The following is an 18,449-nucleotide window of genomic DNA, read 5'->3' as shown; positions in this document are numbered from 1 at the left end:
GGTGGCTCCGGTGGACCTCCCGCAGGCGTGCCTGCGGAAGGTCCGCTGGTCCCGGGGCTTCGGTGGAGCATCCGCAGGCACGTCTGTGGGAGGTCCACCGGAGCTGTGGGACCGGCAGAGCACCCCCTGCGGTGTGCCACCGTGCTTGGGGCCGTGAAATGGCTAGACCCGCCCCTGATGGTGACCCCCTCATTTGGGACCGGTTAAGCACAGTCCAACTTGCCTGTATTCCTACAATAGTTACAACACTGGTAACAGCATTTCACCTTGGATTCAGTACTAAAGTGATTTGTGACCCAATACCAGCCAAAGTTGATTACTTTCAGCAAAACTCTGCTCTACTTGCTGGATATCTAAACAGAGCAGGAGCAAACTGTATTTACATAAACACACCCACAGTCTCTCCCCCTCCCAGCTAGCTGTCAGGGAAGAATTCATTCAGACCCTGCTTTGACCTATATGGTCTTGTTTGGGTTCTGCTGCCATGTAGGCTTCTCCAGCCACTTGTGGTGCCTCTACCACTCTGCACAGAATAGCCTGGGCTTCAGCAGCCAGTTGTGAAGCACTGGGTGGGGCCTGTGGTTTTAATCCCCATGTCTGAACTATGGGCATTGGGCTCCACCAAGGGTCTGTAGACAGTTTGTAGACCCTGCCTGAGACACAGATTCTGATCCCAAATCCTGCCCCTGGTCCCTGTCTAGAATAACCACGTGTCAAGCCCAGCTGAATTTTTCTTGCTGCAAACTCTCTGTTCAGGGAATTGTTCCACAGCCCCATGGGCCTTCCTATAGAATGACTCCACAGTTCCCATGGTTCTTAAAGGAACAGGTTTCCTTGCCCTGTCCTGGAACACCACAAGGAGAACACACTTCAGCCCAGGCATCAAGCCCCTTAATATCCAGGATCCCCTGCAGGGGAGAATAGTGAGGGGGCATTCAGGGTCACGTGCCCCCCTCAGATTGCTCGGTCACATAGTGCAACTGGGCTCCCTCTCTTAGGAGCTGATGACTTGGTGAGCTGCACCAGGCAGGAAGAGACAGAGGCAGAAAGAACAGCTGGAAGCTGCAGGGAGGGGAAAGGTCAGGGAAAGTGTGGGCCCCTAACTGAATGAGGGAGGTAACCTAGTGACAGAGGATGTGGAAAAAGCTAATTTACTCAATGATTTTTTTGCCTCTCTCTTCACGAACAAGGTCAGCTCCCAGACTGCTGCACTGGGCAGCACGGTATGGGGAGGAGGTGACCAGCCCTCTGTGGAGAAAGAACAGGTTGACTATTTAGAAGAGCTGGACATACAGAAGTCCTTGGGTCCAGATCTAATGCATCCAAGAGTACTGAGGGAGTTGGCTGATGTGATTGCAGAGCCATTGGCCATTTCTCTGAAAATTTGTGGCACTTTGGGGAGGTTTCAGATGATTGGAAAAAGACAACTATAGTGCCCATATTTAAAAAGGGAAGAAAGAGAACCTGGAGAACTACAGACCAGTCAGCCTCACATCAGTCCTCGGCAAAATCATGGACCAGGTCCTCAAGGAATCCATTCTGAAGCACTTGGAGGAGAGGAAGGTGATCAGGAACAGTCAGCATGGATTCACCAAGGGCAAGTCATGCCTGACCAATCTGATTTCCTTCAAAAGGGGTGTGGAAAAATTGGAAGAGAGTCCAGCGGTGGGCAATGAAAATTATTAGAGGCTTGGGGCACATGACTTGCGAGGAGAGGCTGAAGGAAATGGGCTTATTTAGTCTGCGGAAGAGAAGAATTAGGGGGGATTTGATAGCAGCCATCAACTACCTGAAGCAGGTTTCCAAAGAGGATGGATCTAGACTGTTCTCAGTGGTACCAGATGACAGAACAAGGAGCAATGGTCTCAAGTTGCAGTGGGGGAGGCTTAGGTTGGATATTAGGAAACACTATTTCACTAGGAGGGTGGTGAAGCACTGGAATGGGTTCCCTAGGGAAGTGGCGGAATCTCCTTCCTTAGAGGTTTTTAAGGTCTGGCTTGACAAAGCCCTGGCTGGGATGATTTAGTTGGGGTTGGTCCTGCTTTGAGCAGGGGGTTGGACTAGATACCTCCCGAGGTCTCTTCCAACCCTAATCTATGATTCTATGAGGGGGCGCTGCTTTCTCAGGGGGAGACTGCTGTGGGAGGCATGACTGAAGCTGTTCTGAGGTTGTGCCCCCACACTATCATCAGGCATGGGTTGTCTCTGTTCCCCAGTCTCATGAGATTCCTGCCAGCCCTGATCATAGTGCTGTGATAGGCATCCAGCTTCCATTCTCTGGTTTGCCAGTCTTCCTGAAGCCTGATGAGACTGTTTGAGGCATGCCTCAGTGTGATGTTATTGACATGAACTGTGCCCATATAAGCAGCAAAGAGTCCTGTGGCAACTTATAGACTAACAGATGTTTTGGGGCATGAGCTTTCGTGGGTGAATACCCACTTCGTCAGATGCACCCATATAGATCATTGTTGCAACCAGGGTCCTATGGTTGCACCAAGTTTTGTACAGAGAAGGTCAAGTGGGGTGTCTATGGAAAGGTTGTAGTTTGCTGGTTATGACTATACTGTCTGTACGTGTGTATCATTCTTGTATTTGAAGTTATGAATATTGGCTATGTATTTGTATCTCAATGTGTTTTGATTCTAAGTAGCCTCGGTGAAGCATTTGGTTAGCTTCTTGAGAAAGGACTATTCTCAATAAGTGCTGAATCAAGAAACACTTAACTGACAGTGGACTTCGAGAGACGCCCATCCCCATCTGAGCTTTCCTAGGAACATTCAAACTAACATGTAAACAATGGCGTCGGCCTGCAAAAAGCTGAATCATTCATGGACATGTGACTTGCTCAGGTGGCTACAAACTCCATCTTGTTGCTCTGACTCTGCACAGAAGAACAAAGAGGTTTCCACCCACAAGAGAGAGAATATAAAAGGCCCTGGAAGCCCCTCCATTTTGTCTTCAGCTGGCTTAAGAGATGGCCTCTCCACCCCAAAGAGATTCCTGAAAGAAACTGGAAGAAAGGACAGTAACTGTGAATGACTGCTGGACTCAGACTAGGAAGGAGTCCAGTCTGTGAAAGAAGCTTATTGGAACATCTCTGGGGGTAAGATTTCATCTGTATTCAGTTTCTTAATGTATTAGATTTAGACTTGTGTGTTTTGTTTTATTTTACTTGGTAACTTACTTTGTTCTGTCTGTTATTACTTGGAACCACTTAAATCCTACTTTTTATACTTAATACAATCACTTTTGCTTATTAATTAACCCAGAGTAAGTAATAAATACCTCGGGGAGCAAACAGCTGTGCATATCTCTATCAGTGTTATGGGGGGCAGACGTTTTACGAGTTTACTCTGTATAAGCTTTATACATAGTAAAACGGATTTATTTGGAGTTTGGGTCCCATTGGGAGAGGGGTGTCTGGGTGCTAGAGACAGGAACACTTGCTAAGACATTTTCAGTTAAGTCTACAGTTTCAGGGGCTTACATCAGATCCTGGGTCTGTGTTGCAGCAGATTGGCATAACTGGCTCAACAAGACAGGGTTCTGGAGTCCCAAGCTGGTAGAGAAAACGGACTCAGAGGTAGTCTCAGCACATCAGATGACAGTCCCAAGGAGGTTTCTGTGACCCAACCCATCATAAAACCAACACCTCAGTATAAGAAAAAGGTTCTCTTGATCCCAAAGAATCAAGCCCCAGACCCAGGTCAACATACACATCAGATCTTACCCACAAATCACGCTGTTGCCAATCCTGTAGAATCTAAAATCTAAAGGTTTATTCATAAAGGGAAAAAGGTAAAGATAAGAGCTAGAATTGGTTAAATGGAATCAATTACATACAGTGATGGCAAAGTTCTTAGTTCAGGCTTGTAGCAGTGATGGAATAAACTGCAGGTTCAAATCAAGTCTTTGGAGTACATCCCCCTCTGGGATGGGTCATCAGTCCTTTGTGCAGAGCTTCAGTTTGTAGCAAAGTCCCTCCAGAGGTAAGAAGCAGAACTGAAGACAAGATGGAGGTGAGGCATCAGCCTTACATAGGCTTTTCCAGGTGTAAGAACACTTCTTTGTTCTTACTGTGGAAAATTACAGCAAATTGGAGTCTGCAGTCACATGGGCAAGTTCCTGCACACCCTGCTGAGTCACAAGGCGTATCTGCCTCCTCTCAATGGGTCAGTTGTGTAGCTGATGGTCCTTAATGGGCCATCAAGCAGGCTAAGCAGAGCTAACACCCACTTGTCTGGGGTGTCACCCAGAACTACAGCACCAATTTGAAATACAGACAGTATAGAGCCAATACTTATAACTTCAACTACAACATGATACAGACATACAGACAGCATAATCATAACCAGCAACCCATAACCTGGTCCAAGACACCTTATATGACCTGCTTTACTTAAGATTCGGTGCCACTACAGGACCTTGGTTGCAAACGATGTTCTATATAGTCCCAGTTTATATCAATAACATCACAGTTGGGTATTGGCAGAGGCCCCTTGCCTACTACAGTGCCAGCTTTTTCTGCCCACTGTTGCTGCCCATAGCTGAACGAGAGTTGTTTGAGTTTCTGTTGTTCTGCCACCTACTTCAGCTGCTGAATAATGGGAGCACAACGTCCTCCATTCTTTTCTCCCCTTATTTCAGGACCTGTTGCTGCTATTGTTGATCACATTCATCCTTCAGGGTATGGCTACATTTGGAATTTTAAAGCGCTGCCGCGGCAGCGTTTTGAAGTGTGAGTGTAGTCGGAGCGGCAGCGCTGGGAGAGCTCCCAGTGCTGCATGTAAACCACATCCTTTACTGGTGTAGCGTGCAGCGCTGGGAGCCGCGCTCCCAGCGCTGCCGCCCTGATTACACTGACACTTTACAGCGCTGTATCTTGCAGCGCTCGGGGGGGGTGTTTTTTCACACCCCTGAGCGCGAAAGTTGCAGCGCTGTAAAGTGTGAGTGTAGCCATGGCCTCAGGCTGAACATGATACAGTAACTCCTCACTTAACATTGTAGTTTTGTTCCTGAAAAATGCAACTTTAAGTGAAACGATGTTAAGCGAATCCAATTTCCCCATAAGAATTAATGTAAATAGGGGGGGTTAGGTTCCAGGGAAATTTTTCTTTTTTGCCAGACAAAAGGCATCATATACATTTTAAACAATTTTAAACAAACAATTTAATACTACGCTGGGTGTGGAGTAGTGTGCATGTGCTGTGTGTTACAAACATACTGGACATACAGTACAGTACAATAGTGAGAGGTGCCCCTGCCTTACCCCACACAGGCACAGCCCACTGACACTGGAGATGAGGCAGGCAAGGAGGCTGAAGGTGTTGTAGGCTAGGAGAAGCACATTGAGCAGCAGCAGCAGCAGCTTCCCCTACTCTGCAAGCACCAGGGCCTGGGGGGGGCTCAACTCTCAGCCCACCCACTTCCCCCCTTCCCCCAAACCTCCATCCCTGACCGGCCTCTTCTCCCCCCACCACCTCCCCCTTTATTTTGCATGCTGGGTGCTCGCTCCTCCCCCGCCCTCCCCTCCCTTCTAAACACCAAAAGCCAGCTGATTGCCTGGGGCAGGAGGTAGGGAAGGGAAGGGGAATCCTGCACAATGAGTCCTCACTCCTCCCTCCCCCACCCCCAAAACGCCGCAAGCCAGCTGATTGCCGCAGGCAGAAGGCGGGGGAAGAGGGGGAAGGTGCTGATCCATGGGGTCTGCCGGTGGGCAGGAGGTGCTGTGGGGAGAGGGGGGGGCATAGGGAGGCTGCCAGCTGTGGAGAAAGCAGGCAGCCAAACAACGTAAGGGTGGAGGATTGCACAACTTTAAATGAGTATGCTCCCTAGTTGATCAGCAACGAAACATTGTTAACCAGGACGACTTAAAGTGAGGATTTACTGTACCTGCATCACCACCACATGTAAGCTGATGCACCAAATCGTCAAGCAGGGCATCACATGAAGCTGCCAACAGGGGCATAATCTGTTCCTCTCTTCAGGGACAGGTTTATTTTTTAAAACCAAAAGAGTCCAACATAAATCAAACAGAGAAACTTATATCTGCTGCCTGGCACTTTTCCCAGATCCTTTCTCCAACCTGCTTGTGCTGCTCCAAGAGCAGAGGGGCAGTTCACACCTTGTCAGGGCAGGTATGGGACAAACCCAGCCAAGCCTCACAGGAACAATGGACACTGGCCTCGGCAGCAACAAAAGAATCTGTTGGACCCTTGAGGGAGTCACCCCCCTTCCTTTCCTTTGGGCAGTTTGGGACTGTGATGAGGTAATGCTCACCTGACTCTGAAGGGGGGAGGGCAAAGGCAAGAGGAAAGAAAGGACATGATAAAAGGGAGAGACATTTTGCCAGGCTCTCTCTCTTCCACCTACATCTACAGACACCAGCACCAAGTGATGGAAACACTGATCAAAGGAGAAAGCCTGGCTGAAGGGTAACCAGTCAGCCTGTGGTGAGAAGTATCTAAGGCCTGGTCTACACTACGTGTTTATACTGAATTTAACAGCGTTAAACCGATTTAACCCTGCACCCGCCCACACAACGAAGCCCTTTATATCGATATAAAGGGCTCTTTAAACTGGTTTCTGTACTCCTCCTTGATGAGGGGAGTAGCGCTGAAATCGGTATTGCCATGTTGGATTAGGGTTACTGTGGCCACAATTCGACGGTATTGGCCTCTGGGCGGTATCCCACAGTGCACCATTGTGACCACTCTGGACAGCAATCTGAACTCGGATGCGCTATCCAGGTAGACAGGAAAAGCCTCACGAACTTTTGAATTTCATTTCCTGTTTGCCCAGCGTGAAGCGCTGATCAGCACGGGTGGTGATGCAGTCCCAAATCCAACAAGAGCTCCAGCATGGACCGTACGGGAGATACTGGATTTTATCGCTGTATGGGGAGACAAATCTGTTCTATCAGAGCTCCCTTACAGAAGACGAAATGCCAAAGCATTTGAATAACATCTCCAGGCTATGATAGACAGAGGCCACAGCAAGGACTCAACACAGTGCTGTGTGACAACCGAAACGGAGAGCCAAAGAATCTAATGGACGCTCATGGAGGGAGGGAGTGGGGACTGAGGACTCCAGCTATCCCACAGTGCCTGCAGTCTCCGAAAAGGATTTGCATTCTTGGCTGAGCTCCCAATGCCTGAAGGGTCAAAAACATTGTTGCCAGTAGTTCAGGGAATATGTCGTCAATTTAGCCCCCCTCCCCGCCTCAAAGAAAATGGAAAAAAATAGTTTCTCGCCTCTTTTCAATGTCACCGTATATCTACTGGATGCTGTTGGTAAACAGGGTGCTGCAGCGCTAAACTGCAGCATCCTCTCCTCTCCCCGGTGGCAGACGGTACGGTACAAAATTACTGATAGCTGTCCTCGTTGTCATCCTGTGAGTGCTCCTGGCTGGCTTCGGTGAGGTCAGCCGGGGACACCTGGGCAAAAATGGGAATTACTCCCAGTCATTCCCTTCTTTAAGCTTTATGTCCTGGAGATTCAGTCCTGGCAGATGGTGGAATAGGGCTGGTAACCATCCTCATCATAGCAGCGGGAGGCTGAGCTCCTCTCCCCACTCACCATTTTCATGTCTAATGGAGATGTCCTGCCTGGACTATCATAGCAGCTGGAGGCTGCCGCCTCCTCATTTTATCTCACTAAAAAGTCAGTGTTTCTTATTCCTGCATTCTTTATTACTTCATCACACAAACAAGGGGACACTGCCACGGTAGCCCAGAAGGGTTGCGGGAGGAGGGAAGCAAAGGGTGGGGTTGTTGCAGAGGCACCTCCTAGAATGGCATGCAGCTCATCATTTTGGCAGGATATCTGGGGCTCTGACCCAGAGCAGTTGTGCTCTCTAGTAGACTTGCCCCATATTCTAGGCAGGACTGACTCTATTTTTAGATAGAACATAAAGAATGGAATGACCTGGGAAATCTTTCCTATTTTTGTCCATGCACCCCCAGCCGACTTCAGCCTGGCCAGCCAGGGGCACTCATGACAGCAGCAGATGGTACAATATGATTGATAACCATCATTGCCAATTTCCAAAGCAGCAGACAGTGCAATAGGGCTGATAACCATCTCTGCTACCTTGCAAAGGCAAGGGGATGCTGCTGTGTAGCACTGCAGTACCGTGTCTGTCAGCAGCATCCAGTAGACATACAGTGACAGTGACAAAAGGCAAAATGGGCTCCATGGTTACCATGCTATGGCATCTGCCAGGGCAATCCAGGGAAAAAGGGCGTGAAATGATTGTCTGCCGTTGCTGTCACGGAGGAAGGAATGAATGACGACATTTACCCAGAATCACCCGCAACACTGTTTTTTGCCCCATCAGGCATTGTGATCTCAACCCAGAATTCCAATGGACGGGGGAGACTGCGGGAACTATGGGATAGCTACCCACAGTGCAAAGCTCTGGAAATCGACGCTAGCCTCGGTACATGGATGCACACTGCCGAATTAATGTGCTTAGTGTGGCCGCGTGCACTCGACTTTATACAATCTGTTTTACAAAACCAGTTTCTGTAAAATCGGAATAATCCCGTAGTGTAGACATACTCTTAAGTTGTAAGGGCACTGAAAGTGTTAAGATCAGCTTAGAATGCATTTTGCTTTTATTTCATTTGACCAAATCTGACTTGTTATGCTTTGACTTATAATCACTTAAATCTACCTTTATAGTAAATAAATCTGTTTGTTTATTCTACCCAAAGCAGTGCGTTTGGTTTGAAGTTTGTCAGAGACTCCCCTTGGGATAACAAGCCTGGTACATATCAATTTCATTGTTAAATTGATGAACTCATATAAGCTTGGAGCATCCAGCGGGCATAACTAGGCACTGCAAGACGGAGATTCCTAGGGTTGTGTCTCGGACCAGAGATATTGGCTAGTGACATTCGCTTGCAAGTGCTGGGAGCAGCTCACATGCCAGAGGCTGTGCGTGAACAGACCAGGAGCGGGGATTCTCACAGCAGATCAGGGCAAGGCTGACTCCCAGAGTCAAGGATTGGAGTGACCTAGCAGATCACTAGTCTGGATAACACCAAAGGGGAACATCACAGTCGTGCAGTGAGCAAAGGTATATGTACGGCTTGTTACTCCAAGGGTACATCTACACTACAGGATTATTCCGATTTTACATAAACCAGTTTTGTAAAAGAGATTGTATAAAGTCGAGTGCATGCGGACACACTAAGCACAATAATTCAGCAGTGGGCATCCATGTTCCGAGGCTAGCGTCGATTTCTGGAGCGTTGTACTGTGGGTAGCTATCCCATAGCTATCCCATAGTTCCTGCAGTCTCCCCTGCCTATTGGAATTCTGGGTTGAGATCCCAATGCATGATAGTGCAAAAACAGTGTTGCAGGTGATTCTGGGTAAATGTCGTCACTCATTCCTTCCTCTGTGAAAGCAATGGCAGACAATCATTTCACGCCCTTTTTCCCTGGATTGCCCTGGCAGATGCCATAGCATGGCAACCATGGAGCCTGTTTTGTCTTTTGTCACTGTATGTTTACTGGATGCCGCTGACAGACGCAGTACTGCAGTGCTACACAGCAACATTTGCCTTTGCAAGGTAGCAGAGATGATTACCAGCTGTTTTGTACTGTCTGCTGTGTCATTGTAAATTGGCAATGAGACGATGGTTTTCAGTTGTTCTGTACCGTCTGCTGCTGTCATGGGTGCTCCTAGCTGGCCTCGCTGAGGTCGGCCAGGGGCACAAAGACAAAAATGGGAATGCCTCCCTGGGTCATTCCATTCTTTATGTTTTATCTAAAAATAGAGTCAGTCCTGCCTAGAATATGGGGCAAGTGTACTAGAGAACCAGTGTACCAGAGAACCAGAGAGCATAGCTGCTCCTTGTCAGATCCTGCAGAAATGATGAGCTGCATGCCATTCTAGGGGATGCCCCTGCAACAACCCCACCCGTTGCTTCCTTTCTCCCCCAACCCTCCTGGGCCACCGTTGCAGTGTCCCCTCATTTGTGTGATGAAGTAATAAAGAACACAGGAATAAGAAACATTGACTTTTTAGCGAGATAAAATAAGGAGGCGGCAGCCTCCAGCTGCTCTGATAGTCCAGAATCTTTTCTTTAGACACAAAAGGCAGGGGGCTGATAGAGCTCAGCCCCCAATGGCTATGATGATGAGGGTTACCAGTTGTTCTGTTCCATCTGCTGGGAATGACCAGAAGTCATTCCTATTTTCACCCAGGCACCCCCAGCCGACCTCACCAAGGCCAGCCAGGAGCACTCACATGAGAAGGAGAAGAGATATCAGCCCTTTTGCACTGTACCATCTGCCATCAGGGAGAGGATACTGCAGTTTATCACTGCAGCACTCAGTCTACCAGCAGCATGCATTAGACATAGGGTGACATTGAAAAAAGTCAAGAAACATTTTTTTCCCTTTTCTTTCACAGGGAGGAGGGGGGTAAATTGACAAGATATACCTGAACTACCCCAGACAACGTGTTTGACCCTACAGGCATTGGGAGCTCAGTCAAGAATGCAAATGCTTTTCGGAGACTGCAGACACTGTGGGATAGCTGGAGTCCTCAGTACCCCCTCCCTCCCTCCAGAGCGTCCACTTGATTCTTTGGCTTTCCATTACGCTTCTCACGCAGCACTATGCTGTGGACTCTGTATCATAGCCTGGAGATGTTATTCAAATACTTTGGCATTTCGTCTTCTGTAACGGAGCTCTGATAGAACAGATTTTTCTCTCAATATAGTGATCAGACCCAGTATGTCCCGTATGGTCCATGCTGGAGCTCTTTTTGGATTTGGGACTGCATCGCCACTCGTGCTGATCAGAGGTCCATGCTGGGCAAACAGGAAATGAAATTCAAAAGTTCGTGGGGCTTTTCCTGTCTACTTGGACAGTGCGTCCGAGTTCAGATTGCTTTCCAGAGCGGTCACAATGGTGCACTGTGGGATACAGCCCGGAGGCCAATACCGTCGACTTGCATCCACAGTAACCCTAATCCGACATGGCAATACCGATTTCAGCGCTACCCCTCTTGTTGGGAAGGAGTACAGAAATCAGTTTAAAGAGCCCTTTATATCGATATTAAGGGCCTTGTTGTGTGGACGGGTGCAGGGTTAAATCGGTTTAACACTGCTAAATTTGGTTTAAAAGCATAGTGTAGACCAGGCTCAAGTGTTTTTCACACTTTAAGCACTGATATTTGTGATTTTAAGTGAGTCTTAAGTGCAGTGGTTAAGAAAAGTCAGGAGGAGGTCACAGTTTTGTTATTTTCTGTTTGTTTATTTTGGGTGTGGGAAATAAGCACAAGAAAACAGAAAAATGCCCAGTGAGGCAGCTACAAAACTGGAGCTGGCCAGAATGGAAGTGGAAGAGAAGGTAAAGGACCACGAGTTTCAAATGTGGCAGGCAGAAATGAGCTTAAAAGAAGCAGCTGCAGCCAGGGAAACTATGGACGCGGAGGCAGAGGCAGTCAGATAAGAAGCTGCACACAGTAGGGCTATGGAAGAAAAAGAGAGAGAGAACACCAACTGGACCTGCTGGAGAAGCAGAACCAGAACCCCAGGACCCCAACAACTCCCATCAGTCCAAAAATCCACAAATGGGAACACTTATGTCCTGCATACAGTGAGACCGATTATATTGCTGAATATCTGATTATCTTCGAAAGGCTGTGTGTAATACATGAAATCCCTGATGGTAAGAGTTCTTACACTGATTGTAAAAGTAACTGGTAAAGCTTGAAATGTATTCAGTGGAATGCCTAATGAAGATGCTTTAGAGTATTGTAAATTTAAAGATACTGTTTTGTGAAGTTTTCAGATTACCCCTGAAACATAGAGAGTTAAATTTAGGAATCTTCAGAGGGATATTGAGATGAGTAATGGGGAATATGTAAACAAAATGAAAGATTTGTTGGTATAATGGGTGAGGGGTAAAGAGGTGGCAAGTTTTTAGGGAATGTTGGATCTTGTTGCTCAAGAGCATTTCCTAAGCATACGTAAAGCTGATGTAAAGCAGTGTCTATGGGACAAAGATGTACAGTCTGATGCCTTTAAACAGAATCAGGCGTCTATTGAGGCCAGGCCACATAAAGAGGGTTTAAAACTGGTGGGAAGGGAGGATCCCATTTGGCCCTAGGAAGAGAGAAGGGGGCTGGGAGACTAAACAGTCTCTTACCCAAAAACATTCCTCTATTGGTAACTCCTATCCCAAATCTCCTGTAAAAGTAGAAGAGTCCAAAAGATGCTATCAGTGTAATTCCACTGATTGCCTGAGGAATAAATGCCCTTTGCTAGGAGGATGCAGGCAAACAATAGCTCATGTTAGTTCTGCTGTCCTCAACACAGAACCCCCCCAAGCAATTGAAACCTATCATATTGGGTTCTGGCTGGCTGCCCTGCCAGTCACTGGTTACTCTCCCGCTGGCTTTCCGCTCTGGCTGCCTGCTTGCCACTTCTGCCAGCCACCTGCCTCTCTGCTGTGACCACTGCAGGTCAGTTGCTTAGTGATTTATAGCTTTTTGCAGGCTGGGTAGAAACACTTTCCCACCAGAAGTGACCCTTAGCTGACATTTGAGTACTTTAGAATAACAAAAGGCTCCTAACAAAACCTATTTAGCTCTGTCTTTCAACAGTGGGGAGGAACAGGTTAAACCAGACCAGGACTCTGACATTTGACCCCGTGACTTAACAAGGTCCTTTCATCTGAGGGTGACCCTGCAGTGTCACCCTCAGAAGCACACTGGATCTTTCTCAGGGGACAAGCTAATATGCGGTGTTTATTAAGAATACAGTAGCAAAGCAGCTAACATATGCTCACATAAACACACATACACACATTGTACCGCCAGTAGATGTTATAGTTACCAGTCCAGGGTCTGGATCAATCTAGTGGCCAGCTCAGTTATCACAGGTAGGGAGGAGCCAGGTTCTGTCGGTTGCAGCATGATGCTTTGGGAGAAGTCTTGGCAGGATGAACCCAAAGCCCCTTAGCTCTGGCCTATCTTTTATAGCAACAAATCCTCATATAAGCCTATGAACTCTGCTGTGTCATGCTTGAATCATTAATTACAAACTAATTGTTTTCACAGTTTCTCTTTCATCATCTGCATGTTCTTTTCACACCTATTCTCCATTTCCTTATCTCATATCTTGTTCTTGATTTAGGGCGGATGCCTTTGCACTTTAGGGTCGTCACTCTGCACTCTTGTCCAGCCATCAGGATATCAGTGTAATGATGCTGGCATATTGTATTTTTACTTCCTCCTCATTTACACACAGAACACTACAATAATTTTTAAAAGCAAACTTCTGACAGGACAGAACAATTCTATCAAGGCAGAATAAAACAGAGCAATCTCCAATCTTACTAAATCTGTATGGAACATTAATGTACAAACTTGCATTAAAAGAATTTCATCAAGTAACCTTATCATAAAGGATAAAACAATTTTGTCCCCTGTGAGGGAAAATTTAGCAGGCCTTAATCTTTAGTCAAGGCCCTGAGTTTGGTCAAGCTTGCTTACAGGCCTTGAACTAAGATCCTGCTTGTTTCTGTGTACAAGGGGCAGCAGGAGTCAGAGTGGAAAAGTCCTCAAGCAGAACAATTTGCAGTAGTCAAGCTTATGAAATATATAACGGCAACAGTTATGTTAGAAAGGTCGCTGACCGCAAAAGAACAGACAGTGAATAACAGGAGGAGCCTAGTGGGGGAGGCGCTTGTTTTTTGCTTCTGGCCTGTATTAATTTTGCAATGTATTCCAAATAAGATAATTGAAATGGAAGTATGTTTAATTTGTCTGTGGTTTTAAGCTTTAAAAAGCTTGTGTGATCCTGGAATCGGGAGGACAGCTCCTTTAGCTGCCACCCTCCTGTGTGCTTGTAATCAATAAAGGGCCTCAGGCTGATCTGATTGAAAACACAACGCGTGGATCGATTTTTTTCCACATCACCCAAATCAATGTTACCATACATTGTGCCCCTTTTGATCCTTCAAGAACAATTCTTGAATGGATCACATTCAACATAGCTGTTTTAAAGCAATGTTCTGTGTAACAATATGGGCTTCAGGCTTCAATTTCAAGAACATTCTTTTCATTTAACAGCACATAAAACACATTATAATAAACTATATTAATACAAAAAACGATTATGGGATAAATTACAGTATTCAGGACTGGTGTTCATGGGGGGGACAAACCTTTAAAATATTGTTTGTTTGCCATTATTTTTGTGTTAGTAGCATCTAGTACCCCCAGCTTCTAATTTAATTTTAATTAAAGGCTGCCCATCCCTCCTGGCTGCCAAGCAAATACAATAACTTTCAGTAGTTTTCACTGAAATAACGCTGGGGCAGCTATACTTTCATTGGGCCTTTACCGTACATTAACATACTGACCATAATTTAACTTACTCTTTACCTTCATTTCTACATGCTTATTCACATTGGTTTGAAACACAAATGCTTCAATCAAATCAATTACAAGTGGTTCCAAAATTCACACATCTATACCTTTTGACCATTTTACCAAAACACCATATAACCCTCCTGTTATTAAATCGTCCTTTCATTCCTGTTACAAATTTCTTGAGGACCCGGGGGGTCCCAAGTGCAAGGCAAAAGGGCCTCCCATGCCCCTCCTGGTATCCTTATTTGTAGTCTTGCCTTCCCTAGGCTTTTTTGCCCAATGTTTGGGAGTGTTTCAGCCTAAAATGAATTGTCTAATATATGGAGATATCCTATCTCATAGAATTGGAAGGCACCAAGTCCAGCCCCTGTCTTCACTAGCAGAACCAAGTACTGATTTTTTCCCCCCAGATCCCTAAGTGACCCACTCAAGGATTGAACTCACAACCCTGGGTTTAGCAGGCCAATGCTCAAACCACTGAGCTATTTTGCAAATCTTGGTGCAATTTTCTCTTTTTATTTTGCATTTAGCCAATTTGAGGAACACCTCATTACAGATTTTCCATAAGAGCCAAACTGCGGCTGTCTTTCTTTTCATTGGTATCGATGGCTTATATATCAATAAATATTGGGCCAATATATCTTCCAGATCTAAAATTGTGTGGATATCAGCCAGAGCGTTATCAGACCTAGGGCTGTGCCCAAACTTTTGAAAAATTTGCTCAAAAGGAGTAACTTCTTTCACAAATACTAATTTCTCAGTCTCTTCTCTGGGAGCCTTCTTAAGAGCTTACTTACACTTACCTAGTGTACCTGATTTTCTGTCAGGACTCAATAGCAATCCTTCCTCTTATTTTTCTTGTACCCCTAGGAGCCTATGTGAGGTAGAATGGAGGTGCTAAGCTTTGTTCTTTTGGGCTTGACCCTACTACGACCGAGGGTATACCACCTTTAGATTATTCCCCAGCGACTGGGTCAGAAAGTGGAATACGAAACTGTCATAAACAGATAGCTAAGGGTTAATGTCTCTTACACCTGGAAAGAGGTAACCTGAAGCACCTGACCAGAGGACCAATCAGGAAACCAGACTTTTTCAGGTCTGGGTGGAGGGAAGTTTGTGTCTGAGTTCTTTGTCTTGTGCCTGTCTCTCTCTCGGCTATGGGAGGATTTCTGTCTCTTGCTTTCTAATCTTCTGTTTCCCAGTTGTAAGTACAAAAGATCAGATAGTGATTTATGTTTTTTTGTATTTACATGTGTGTAGTTGCTGGAGTGTTTTGAATTGTATTCTTTTTGAATAAGGCTGTTTATTCATATTTGTTTTAAGCAATTGACCCTGTATTTGTCACCTTGATACAGAGAGACCATTTTTATGTATTTTTCTTTCTTTTTACATAAAGCTTTCTTTTTAAGACCTGTTGGAGTTTTTCTTTAGTGGGGAACTCCAGGGAATTGAGTCTGTGCTCACCAGGGAATTGGTGGGAGGAAGAAGTCAGGGGGAAATCTGTGTGTGTTAGATTTACTAGCCTGACTTTGCATACCCTCTGGGTGAGGGGGAAAGAGAGATTAGCTCTCAGTACTTCTGTTTTCCAAGGCTGGAAACGGGGAGGGTGGAATCCCTCTGTTTAGATTCACGGAGCTTGCTTCTGTGTATCTCTCCAGGAACACCTGGAGGGGGGAAGGGAAAAGGTTTATTTCCCTTTGTTGTGAGACTCAAGGGATTTGGGTCTTGGGGTCCCCAGGGAAGGTTTGGGGGGACCAGAGTGCCCCAAAACACTCTAATTTTTTGGGTGGTGGCAGCTTTACCAGGTCCAAGCAGGTAACTAAGCTTGGAGGTTTTCATGCTAACCCCCATATTTTGGACGCTAAGGTTCAAATCTGGGACTAGGTTATGACAGAAACCCCTCTCCTTATTCGACTTTGCTACGACCAATGGTGTGTATACCTTTAAGACAATTCCTCTTTCCCCTGCCAAGTGAGGGTGGGAGGAGTCTAATTCTCCTTCTCTCTTTACCCAGATTTCTACAACCAGGGATGTGCACACCTTAATAATTGATCCCTTCAATATCCAATAACACTTCTGCAGTATAAAACACTTATCACTGCAGTATATTCTTCTTTTACCACTTTTCCATTGGTTCTTAAAAACAACAGTGCATGCTATCCCCTTTCACAATTCTCCACCAAAAATGTTATGTTTATAAGAAGTACACAGGATCTTTTTCAGGGGATAAAGCAATATACCATGTTTATTAAGAATACAATAGCAAAGCAGCTAGCATATGCTCAAATAATCAATCAAATCAAATCAATCAGCAGATTGATCACGGGCAGGGAGGAGCCGAGTTTTGTCAGTCGCGACACGATACTCCGGGGGAAGTCTTGGCAGGATGAAACCAAAGCCCTTTGGCTCTAGTCTAACGTTTATAGCAACAAATCCTCATGTAAGCCTATGGACTCTGCTGTGTCATGCTTGAATCATTAATTACAAACTAATTGTTTTCACAGTTTCTCTTTCATCATCAGCATGTTGTTTTCACAGCTATTCTCCATTTCCTTATCTCATATCTTGTTCTCGATTTAGGGCGGATGCCTTTGCACTTTAGAGTTGTCACTCTGCACTCTCGTCCAGCCATCAGGATCTCAGGGTCTCAGGATGATGATGCTGCCATCCTGTTTTTTTACTTCCCCCTTTTTGTAATTTACTGGCGTTTTTTTCTCTTATTTATTTATATTCCACATATACTCATTTACACACAGAACACTACAATAATTTTTAAAAGCAAACTTCTAACAGGACAGAACAATTCTATCAAGGCAGAATAAAGCAGAGCAATTTCCAATCTTACTGAATCAGTATCTCATCCTGCCTATAAAATCATGAGCACATTCTCCAGCTTCAAAAGACTTAAACATAATCTCCAGTCACCAATGGGACAGGCACAACTGAATAGTGTAGCTGTCCTTAACGTACATTAAAACAATCCCAAGGAACTTGATGCAAATAAGATTTCTGACAGTTTCATCCGGAAGCTACAGTGAGACATAATGTCTTTCAACTGGGATGTTAGTGAAAACAGTTTGTAGGCGATTGCAATGATTTCAATATGCTTTAATTTATTATATGGTAATTATATAGCTCATAACAATTTAATCATTATTAAAATAGTGAAGGGACCAACGATCGACACATTCAATAACTAGCGTACGGATGAAGTGCAGAAATATGCTGAAAATAGTTTCCCTCTGAAATTGGCAGAGCCCCCCCACCCCCATCCCTCTTCACAAGCATCCACTGGTAAAAACAAAACTCAGCGCCTATGGATCTGATCATCATTCTGTTTCCACTGCTTCCGACCCTCGCCCCTTGTTCCTGGGTTTGTTGAAATTCAGCAGGGAAGCTGGCTGTCTAGGAAACAGGGGGCCCCCACTGAGGGATCTGTACACACTAGCACTTATGTCAATGTAACTGATGTCACTCAGGGGTGTGAAAAATCCCTCCCATCGAGCGACGTGAGTTACACCAACCTAAGCGCCAGTGTGGAGAGCGCTATGTCAGCAGGAGAGCGTCTCTCATTGGCACAGAGTATCTGCAATAGCCCAGCCACAACTGCACAGCTGCAGCGGCACAGCCGTGCCACGAGAGTGATTCTGGGGAGACTAGCCCTGCTTGTATTCAGTGCAGCCATTGGGCCTGGGGCCCAGGTTTAAAAGTTCTGATTTTTTTTTCTTAGAAGGCACACTAAATACACACACTAATCACCCCCACTAAATACCCCCACTAACCACCCCACTAAATACCCCCACTAAACACCCTCGCAGTGTGGAGCCCGCAGTAATTTTACATTTTTGAAAATCTAGTTCAAGCTGGAGGAGTCACAAACTCATATTTCCATGAGTGTAACTGTTAATTCACTGAAAAATGGGGGCAGAGGGATTTCATTCCACAGTAGAGCTGGAAATCTAGACAGACCCCAATGTGGTCGTGAATGAGAACAACATGAACAAACAAAGGGAAGCTGACTGGTCTGGTTTCACTGCTGAATCAGAGAG

At 45.7% G+C, this 18,449-nt stretch overlaps 1 protein-coding gene across 1 annotated transcript in view; it reads right to left on the bottom strand.

Moving 5' to 3' along the window:
- The window catches only part of LOC127045874 (uncharacterized), a 243,380-nt gene that overhangs the window by 152,610 nt on the left and 72,321 nt on the right, over nucleotides 1-18,449 (bottom strand). The window lies entirely within an intron of this gene.

Source organism: Gopherus flavomarginatus, chromosome 2 (genome assembly GCF_025201925.1).
Source record: "Gopherus flavomarginatus isolate rGopFla2 chromosome 2, rGopFla2.mat.asm, whole genome shotgun sequence".
Taxonomy (NCBI): Eukaryota; Metazoa; Chordata; order Testudines; family Testudinidae; genus Gopherus; species Gopherus flavomarginatus.
Note: the sequence above shows the minus strand (reverse complement) of the source record. Positions and strands in the feature narration are given on the sequence as shown.